Source organism: Mandrillus leucophaeus, unplaced genomic scaffold (assembly GCF_000951045.1).
Source record: "Mandrillus leucophaeus isolate KB7577 unplaced genomic scaffold, Mleu.le_1.0 Scaffold141, whole genome shotgun sequence".
Classification (NCBI taxonomy): Eukaryota; Metazoa; Chordata; class Mammalia; order Primates; family Cercopithecidae; genus Mandrillus; species Mandrillus leucophaeus.
This window is the reverse complement of record NW_012101377.1, coordinates 2,356,075-2,366,420: the sequence shown is the minus strand read 5'-3', so window position 1 is coordinate 2,366,420 and position 10,346 is coordinate 2,356,075. Positions and strand designations below refer to the sequence as shown.

Sequence of the window (10,346 nt, the reverse complement as noted above, 5' to 3'; positions counted from 1 at the left end):
AAAAAAAAAAAAAAAAAAAATTTGGAAGTCACACAGTCTGAGACGCACCAGGACATTCCCTCCAGAGCAGAGGACAGGTTGCTGCACTTCAGTCTTCCTTCCTCTAAGAAGGAATCCCAGTGCTTGATAGGTCTCTTTGGATTTTGCGGGCAACATACAAACATTACTAGGTTTGTAACCTGGAACAAACTAACTGTTTTGTTAGTAATCTGTAACTACTAATGTAAACATTAGTAGGTACACTACTTCTTTTTTTGTCTTTTTTAAATAATTTTTTTTTACTTTTATTTTTAGCAGAGATAGGGTTTTGCCATGTTGGCCAGGCTGGTCTTGAACTCCTGGCCTCAAACAAACAGCCCACCTCGGCTTCCCAAAGTGCTGGGATTATAGGCATGAGCCACCACACCCAGCCAACTCCTTCTAACTATTTGCCAGTCTCCAGGTTTGAGTAAGGCACAGAGTTAGAGAGGGTGCCTCTCCAATTGGTACAGGCTGCAGTGCAAACTGGCTCAGCAATTTGGCCCTGACAACGAAACAGATCCACAGCTTAAAGTGTCTGAGGGAAGGCCAGGTGCAGTGGTTTACACCTGTAATCCCAGCACTTTGGGAGGCTGAGGCGGGTGGATCACCTGAGGTTGGGAGTTCGAGACCAGCCTGACCAACATGGAGAAATCCGGTCTCTACTGAAAATACAAAATTAGCCGGGCGTGGTGGCGGATACCTCTAATCCCAGCTACTCAGGAGGCTGAGGCAGGAGAATCGCTTAAATTGGGGAGGCAGAGGGTGCAGTGAGCCGAGATCACACCACTGCACTCCAGCCTGGGCAACAGAGTGAGATTCTGTCTCAAAAAAAGAAAAAAAAAATGTGTCTGAGGGAAATGATGCCATACTGAGCCTATTGCAAACATTGGTAGAGGGATCACTGTAGAGGCCCTCAAAGTTTGGAGGCAAAGCTGTTAACTTTGTTACTCATTCATAATGAGTATTTTTCTTTTGAGAGATAGCTCCTTAGTTTTAGTAGTAGTAGCTACTTTTTTTTTTTAAGAATGTGAACCAAAGTTTTATTTGTTCATTATCGCATCTGAAGTACTCTTCGATGACATCCTTGCCCTAATAGTAGCTACTAGGATTTTCCTAATAGTTCTAGTAGGCTGCATGGTTGACCATAGAGCATCAGGTGACGTTGCATCCTGAGCTGCCCATCATGAATTGGGTGTTTTCTGATCGCCAATACTCAGTCATTCTCAAGTGAAAGTGGTCCATGGAGAATGTGGCTTAAACAGCCCTGAAGGTGCAATGAGCAGGCTGTTTTCACTCCCAGTGCCCATTCCTGCACACTGCTCCAGAGACTCCAACCCAGGTCATACAGGAGGAAGCAAGTGTGAATTCTGTTATGCATGGCTCTGTACAGTGTGCTGGTATGAGCTGGAAATGGACTGTCATGGCCTGAGCAAGGTCATTCTGAAGGATAGCGGAGAAAGGAGCTCTTCTTGGTGGCAGTTGGAGCAAGGCATATGGTTTTCCACTTTGTCTCAAGGCAGAGATGTCTTGAAATCAGAATCAACACTGAATCATAGGCCATAGTTACTGAAGGAAGCAATATGACAGGATAAAAAGTTTAGGAGAGGCTGGGCGCAGTGGCTCACGCCTGTAATCCCAGCACTTTGGGAGGCCAAGGCAGGCAGATCACTTGAGGTCAGGAGTTCTAGACCAGCCTGGCCAACATGGCGAAACCCTTGTCTCTACCAAAAAACACAAAAATTAGCCAGGCTTGGTGGCCACGTGTGTAATTCCAGCTACTCAGGAAGTGGGAGCACAAGAATCACTTCAACCTGGGAGGTGGGGGTTGCAGTGAGCAGAGATGACACCACTGCACTCCAGCCTGGGTAACAGAGTGAGACCCTGTCTCAACAACAACAAAACAAGTTTGGGAGAGAGAAACAAGGATAGACCCGCTGAAATAGACCCAGCCATTAGAATATTCATGACTATGTAAATGATTGTGACAAGGCTCCACTGTAAAGAAAAAAATATATGAGAGCCTGGTTTTCAGATAGCAGATTCTGAAAGAGCAAGAAATAGGCAGAACTGTAAGCAGTGCATTTCATTGTCCACTTTGCCTGGTAGGAGAAATGGCCTGAGGTCAGGATCTATACCAGTTCACCAGCCAATGACAAATAGTGTGAGCAGCTCAGGGTCTTAAAAGATTGCAAGTTAATGACAAAGAGGTTTGGGAAAGGTGGATTTCCTGGAACAGTCCCAGATCATGAGACAGCAGGTGTGTCAAATGATTGCTTGCCATGGGCCACCACTGTTCAGGAAGCTTTTAATAATCAGCAGATATGATGTTCTGTGGATATTAACTAGATGGCCTTTTCCGCCAGCCAGTCCAGTTCTTGTTCAGTGGGTTCATGGACAGAGGACGATAGTGACAGAAGTGGAAATTATGCATAGGCCCAAGAACAGGGACATCCCTGTCCAAGGCCATCCTGGCAACCACCACTACTGACCTACTGATGCCCAGTTTGCCCCCAGGAGCAAACAGTCCTGGACTCTTGATGTGGTGTCATATCTTGATGGAACAAACCAACTATTTGGTGGCAGATCAATAACATAGGACTATGTCCCTTGTGAAGAAGGAACAATTTGTCTCACTGGTGACAGTGCTTACTCTGGGTTTGAATTTCCTTTCCCTGCTTCTCATTCTTCTCTCAGAACCTCCATCTATGGACTTAATACACAGTCTTAGTGTCCCACACAATATTGTTTCTGACCATGAAATTCACTTCACAAGAAGAGAAGTGAGACAGTAAGCGGACACCACAGGATTCACTGGTCTGACCTGCGCTCCATCAGCCAACCTTCTAGAGTGGTGGCAAAGCCTACTGAAGGCCCAGGTAACCTACCAGCTGTTAGATAGCACCCTGTGAGATACAGCGCTGTTAAAAAGATGCAGTATATGCTCTGAACCAGTATACCATTTCTCCTTTAGCCAGATACATAGTTCAGAAACCAAGGGCTGAATGTAGGAGTGGTTTCTCTCATACTTAGACTTTTTTTTTTTGAGACATGGTCTCCCTCTGTCACCCAGGGTAGAGTGCAGTGGTGCAATCTTGGCTTACTACAACCTCCACTTTCCGGGCTCAACTAATCCTCCCACCTCAGCCTCCCAAGTAGCTAGGACCACAGGTGTGAGCCACCAAGCCCGGCTAATTTTTTTGGTATTTTTTTAGAGACGAGGTTTTGCCATGTTACCCAGACTGGTCTCAAACTCCTGGCCTCAAGTGATCCATCTGCCTCAGCCTCCCAAAGTGCTGGGATTACAGGTGTGAGCCACTGAGCCTGGCCCACAATGAAACTTTTTGACTCACTCATAAGTTATTTGCTTCTTGACCCTATGACTGTAGGGAGGAGAGGTATGTTAAAATTTTAGTCTCCAAGGGAGAAATGCCTCCATCAAGTGACACAATTTTTCACCAAACTGGAAGTTGAAATTGCCACTCAACCTTTTTGAGCATCTCCCGCCACTGAACAGACAGGCCGGAAAAAAAAAAAAAAAAATCAAGATATTTTCTAGAATTGTAAACTCTAGCTACCAAGTGGAAATAGGTTGAGTGGAGGCAGGGAGCTTTAGTGATAGACTTTGCTATGTTTCCAGAGGATCCTACAACTAATGCAATATTCTGTGATCAAAGGCACTGCAAAACTACTGCAGTTCTATACAAAAGGATCTTCTAGGCCACAGATTGCTCAGGAATGAAGGGGTGGTCTCTCCTGTGGCTAAATAACTCGACCATCTGTTGCTGACTGAAGGCAGATGGAACCTAGAATAGATAGTAAAGAAGGAAAGTCATAAATACAAGATCAGCCTTAGACTGCTTTACAGAGGGGGGGATTATAGTCTCTACTTGAATTTCTTTCCTTGATGTAGATATTTACATATTTTGAATACTTTTACTTCTCTTTCTTTTCCCTTTCTGCCACTATTGTCTCTAGGTGGTTTTATAGGGAGATTAACTTCACCATTCAGTCATGGATTGCAGATTCCTAAGCAGGAATTATGAGAGAGCTGGAGGACGGTCGTCAAGGCTTTGGGATGCCTTCATTGGAGAGTAATTAAAACAATGTTTTTAATTACAGAAGTGGTAGTTACTTTATGCTAATTGGGAAGCAAGTCTAAGTTCAAAACACAGAGTGTATGTGTTTGGCAGCAAATGGGGAACAGGACAGTTGATGTTGGGGTTATCTGCATCCAAGCCCAGTCTCCCTTTTGGGAAAAACCCTTGCTATTGTAGTAAGAAGAATATTCCACTTCCCGCCTCCCACCTCCCTTATACAGAAGCCAGAGGGAGCTAGATCTTTCCCCACTTCCAGAAATAGCCAAGAAGGAGGCTTATGATGTGTGAGTCCCAAAAGCAACGCTGGAGGTGCCCAAAAGAATATTATTATTGACCAAATGCGGTGGCTCACGCCTATAAGCCTAGCACTTTGGGAGGCTGAGGCGGGTGGACTGCTTGAGTCCAGGAGTTCAAGATCAGCCTAGGCAACATGGCAAAACTCCATATCTATAAAAATACAAAAATTAGCCAGACATGGTGGCGTGTGCCTGTGATCCCAGCTACTTGGGAGGCTGAAGTGGGAGGGTGGCTTGAGCCCAGGAGGCAGAGGTTGCATTGAGCCGAGATCGTGCCACTGCACTCCAGCCTGGAAGACAGAGTGAGACCCCGTCTTAAAATATACATACACTGCCGAGTGTAATGGCTCATGCCTGTAATCCCAGCTACTTGGGAGGCTGAGGCAGGAAAATCGCTTGAACCCAGGAGGTGGAGGTTGCGGTGAGCTGAGATCACACCATTGCACTCCAGCCTGGGCAACAAGGGCAAAACTCCATCTCAAAAACTATATATAATATGCAAATATTATATATCATATGTAAATAATATATAATGCTATATATACCGTATGTAAATAATATATATTATATTATATATACCATATGTATACTATATATGCCATATGTATATAATATATATTATTATATATGCCATATGTATAATATATTATATTATATATCATATGTATATTATATATTATATTACATATTATATTATATATATCATATGTATATTATATATTATATTATATATCATATGTATATTATATATTATATTATATATCATATGTATATTATATATTATATTATATATCACATGTATATTATATATTATATTATATATCATATGTATATTATATATTATATTATATATATCATATGTATATTATATATTATATTATATATATCATATGTATGTAATTGTTATCCTTTAACCAATGTGGAGAACATGGCACTGAAAGACAGTGTGCCAGTCCACAGTGCCATCTTTTGGGAATTCTGGTAACAGAGCCACCCTGGAGCAAAGTCCTTCTTTGCTCTTTGGACTACAATATTCTACCCCTGGGGTAGTTCTAAGAATTCTATGAGACAACAACGCCTAGCACACAAAGATGCTCCCCTTTTGTCAATTATAAAGTGATACATAAATACATGGGAGTCTGGGGAAAACAGGGCTTTGCTCAAAATCACATAGGACATTAGGAGTACAATCAGGACCTGGGTATTCTGGTAAAAGTTTAACAACTGGCTTGAGGGAAGAAGGGGCATGATTTGTAGTGTTTGTGGATTTTAATGATTAAACACTCCCACCTTCATCAATTTTAAGCTGCCAATATGACATCACTGAATGCAGAGTTGAGGAGAGATACCATAAATAGTACACTATTAGGCATGGTGGTTCATGCCTGTAATCCCAGCACTTTGGGAGGCCGAGGCGGGTGGATCACTTGGGGTCAGGCGTTCAAGACCAGCCTGACCAACATGGTGAAACCCCATCTCTACTAAAAATACAAAAAATCAGCCAGGCATGGTGGTGTGTGCCTGTAACCCCATCTACTTGGGAGGTGGAGGAAAAGAATCGCTTGAACCCAGGAAGCAGAGGTTGCAGTGAAACGAGATACTGCCGCTGCACTCCAGCCTGGGCAACAAAAGTGAAACTCCGTCTTAAAAAAAAAAAAAAAGTACACTATTATATAGTATTTTCACCATATAGATACAATAAATGTAAGTTAATTCAGGAGTACAGATGAGCCCTCTGCTCTTTCCATACGACATACAGACACATCTTCTCGTGTAGCACCAGCAGCAGCCTTGAGAAACCATGGTGTGAGTGAAGGCCAGAGTAAACAGATCGGACCATATTGGAAGCCTGTTTACCAGGGCTGCTTTTAACTCTAGCAAAGTGGATAGTGTCACCATCAATGACCACTTCATTCAGGTCAACTCCATGGTCTACATGTTCCAGTATGATTCCACCCATGACAAGTTCCATGGCACCATCAAGGCTGAGAACGAGAAGTTTGTCATCAGTGGAAATCCCATCACCATCTTCCAGGAACAAAATCCCATCAAAATCAAATGGGCTGGCCCTGATGCTGATTATGTTGTGAAGTCCACTGGCCTCTTCACTGCCTTGGAGAACACTGGGGCTCACTTAGAGGGTGCAACCAAAGGGGTCATCTCTGCCCTCTCTGTTGATGTCCCCATGTTTGTGATGGGCGTGAACCTTGAGAAGTATGAAAACAACCTCGTGATTGTCAGCAATGCTTCCTGTACTGCCAACTGCTTAGCTATCCTGCCCAAGGTCATCCATGACAACTCTGGCATCATGGAGGGACTCATGGCCACAGTTGGTGCCAACATTGCCACCCAGAAGATTGCGGATGGCCTCTCTGGGAAACTGTGGCATGATGGCCACAGGACTCTCCAGGACATCATCCCTGCATTTACCCACTCTGCCAAGGCTGTGGGCAAGGCCATCCCTGAGCTTAACAGAAAGCTCTCTGGCATGGCCTTCCATGTCTCCACTGCCAACATGTGGGTTGTGGACCTGATCTGCCATCTGGAGAGAGCTGCCAAATATGATGACATCAAGAAGGTGGTGAAGCTGGCATCAGAGGCCCCCCTCAAGGGCCTCCTGAGCTACATTGAGCACTAGGTTATCTCCTCCAACTTTAACAGAGACACCCACCTTTTTCACCTTAGATGCTGGGAATGGCATTGTCCTCAGTGACCACTTTGTCAAGCTCATTTCCTGATATGACAATGAATTTGGCTACAGCAACAGAACGATATACCTTATGGTCTACATGGCTTCCAAGGAGTAAGAACCCTCTGAACCACCAGCCCCAGTGACAGCACGAGAGGAAGAGAGGCCCTCAGCTGCTGGGGAATCCCTGCCAAACTCAGTCCCCCACGACACTGAGAATCTCCCCATCCTGAACACAGTTTCCACGCCAGGCTCCCTGAAGAATGGGAGAGGACTATGAGACCCCACTTTGTCATGTACCATCAATAAAGTCCCCTATACCCAGCCAAAAAAAAGTGAGCATAAATGATAGTGAAATATATAAAAGTAATTACACAGTGATGAGTTTGGGTTATTTATTACCTTTGTTTTTATTTTATTTATTTATTTTTTAGAAATGAGCTCTCGTGGCTGGGCGCGGTGGTTCACGCCTGTAATCCCAGCACCTTGGGAGGCCGAGGCAGGCGGATCATGAGATCAGGAGATGGAGACCATCCTGGTTAACACGGTGAAACCTCGTCTCTACTAAAAAACACAAAAAATTAGCCGGGCGTGGTGGCAGGTGCCTGTAGTCCCAGCTACTCAGGAGGCTGAGGCAGGAGAATGGCGTGAACCCGGGAGGTGGAGCTTGCAGTGAGCCGAGATCGTGCCACTGCACTCCAGCCTGGGCGACAGAGCAAGATGCCGTCTCAAAAAAAAAAAAAAAAAAAGAAATGAGCTCTCGCTTTGTCACCTAGCACCCAGGCTGGAGTACAATGGAGTAATTATACCTCGCTGTAACCTTGAACTCCTGGGCTCAAGAGATCGTCCTGCTTCAGCTGCCTGAAAAGTTGTGATTATAGGTGTGAGCCACCACACCCAACTCTGTAACTTATTTAATGGTAGGTTTTTGTTTTTTTTTTTTGAGACGGAGTCTCGCTCTGTCGCCCAGACTGGAGTGCAGTGGCCGGATCTCAGCTCACTGCAAGCTCCGTCTCCCGGGTTTACGCTATTTTCCTGCCTCAGCCTCCCGAGTAGCTGGGACTACAGGCGCCAGCCACCTCGCCCGGCTAGTTTTTTGTATTTTTTAGTAGAGACGGGGTTTCACCGTGTTAGCCAGGATGGTCTCGATCTCCTGACCTCGTGATCCGCCCGTCTCGGCCTCCCAAAGTGCTGTATTACAGGCTTGAGCCACCGCGCCCGGCCTAATGGTAGGTTTATAACATTTAATTAAATAATGGCCACGTTTAACAACCAGCTCTTAAAATTCCTTTTTTTTTTTTTTTTGAGACAGGGTCTCCCTCTGTCACCCAGGGTGGAGTGGTGCAGTGGCTCCATCCCTGCTCACTGCAACCTCTGCCTCTCAGGCTAAAGTGATCCTGCTGCCTCAGCCTCCCAGGCAGCTGAGACTACAGGCGTGAGCCACCACATCCATCCAAAATTCCTGAAATGTTAACAGTCAGCTCTAGAGGGCTGAACTAGAACCATTCCATGGGCTTTTAGGCATTCCCTGTGCTGCCTACATCAGCAATTTAGGCATTTTCATTTTACACCAGGTTCTACAAATCACGCAGTCTGTCCTTCTGCCAACTCTGCTGGAATCTGCACAGCCAAACCAAGGGCGGGCTTGGGCCTTGGAAATTTCTGAAAGGCTTGAGTCACCTCCCAGGATTATCCCAGGCCTAGGAGTCTTCCACGGAGGAACCCCATCCTGTCCAGAGGAGCCAGAAGGCCTCTCCTAGGAGGCAGGGAGATGGGGAGCGGGGAGCCAGCTTCCCATGAAGAATGAGTCCACAGCACCATCTGGTGGCACCTGGGTTTCAGAGCTCCCTCGGAGCGAAAGCCAGGATCCTGGGATAAGAATCACCTGCCAGTTCTAATGGGGTGGGTGGGGGGAGTAGGAAAAAAAATCATCTGCCAAAAGCGGTCTAGCAGTGTCAGATGGGGGATTTGGGTCAAAGAAGGGTCTGAGGGTGAGGGATTTACCTGCATTCATACTTTGCCTAAGAGCTACAAGAGACTGTAGAGGCCCCAAGGACAGTGAAAAAACTTAATTTCAGAGAGAAACAGTGACAACTGCCCATTAACCAGTATTAAAATCCAGCTCTGCTGACTCCCAATCCAGTGTTCTTTCAATATACTGTTTAACTCAACAGATGCCCATTAGCCCTCTACCAGCGCCTAGCATTGTCTTAGGCTCTGAGGACAGGGGTAAGGAGGTAAGACAATCATAATCCCCGCATGAGGACTTTATGCCTTGCAATGTGCTCGGTGTTTTACTTACTTTCTTTAGTCATCACAACAACCCGAATTAGTATCTCAACATTAAGGATGAAGACATTGGCCAGGCACAGTGGCTTATGCCTGTAATCCCAACACTTTGGAAGGCCAAAGCAGGTGGATTGCTAGATCCCAGGGGTGCACAGACCAGCCCAGGCAACATAGCAAGACTCCATCTCTACAAAAAAAAAAAAAATTAAATTAAATTAGGCATGGTGGCACACGCCTGTGGCCCCAGCTACTCAGCAGGCTGAGGCAGGAGGATCACTTAAGCCTAGAAGGTTGAGGCTGCAGTGAGCCATGATCATGCCACTGTAGTCCAGCCAGGGTGACAGAGTGAGACCTGCCTCCAAAAAAAAAAAAAAAAAAAAAAGGATGAATATGTTTGATGCCAGAGGTTATGCCAGTGAAAGGAGCCGAGGGTCAAGGTACTGGAGTGAACAGATAAGGAAAACCAAAGAAACCCAAGCAAAGGGTCCCACTGAATCCACAGTCACTAGGGACATCATGGGCAAGCACCCTGCTGGGCCTGGGGGTGAGGAATGAGATAAGGTGAAGATAATGAAGAACAGGATGCCTGCAGCTATCATCTGGGTAGGCAAGCAGGGCATAAGGTTGGAAGAAGTTAAGACTAGCATGAAATGCACAGAAGCTTGATTTTATTAGACAGCCTTGGGTTCAAATCCGCGTTCTGCCATTTCCTAGCAGTGTCACCTTGAGAAAGTCACCCTATATCTCTGAATCTTAGTTTTTTCATTTTTATTTAAAAAAAATTAATAGAGGCCGGGCACAGTGGCTCATGCCTGTAATCCCAGCACTTCGGGAGGCCGAGGCAGGCGGATCTCCTGAGGTCAGCAGTTCAAGACCAGCCTGGCCAATATGGGGAAACCCTGTCTCTACTAAAAATACAAAAATTGGCTGGGTGTGGTGAAGCATGCCTATAAT

The 10,346-nt window shown here is 45.4% G+C and overlaps 1 pseudogene; it reads left to right on the top strand.

Annotated features, from left to right (window-relative positions):
• The window catches only part of LOC105535096, a 10,594-nt pseudogene extending 3,373 nt beyond the window's left edge, over positions 1-7,221 (top strand).
• The last annotated feature ends 3,125 nt before the right edge of the window (positions 7,222-10,346 follow it).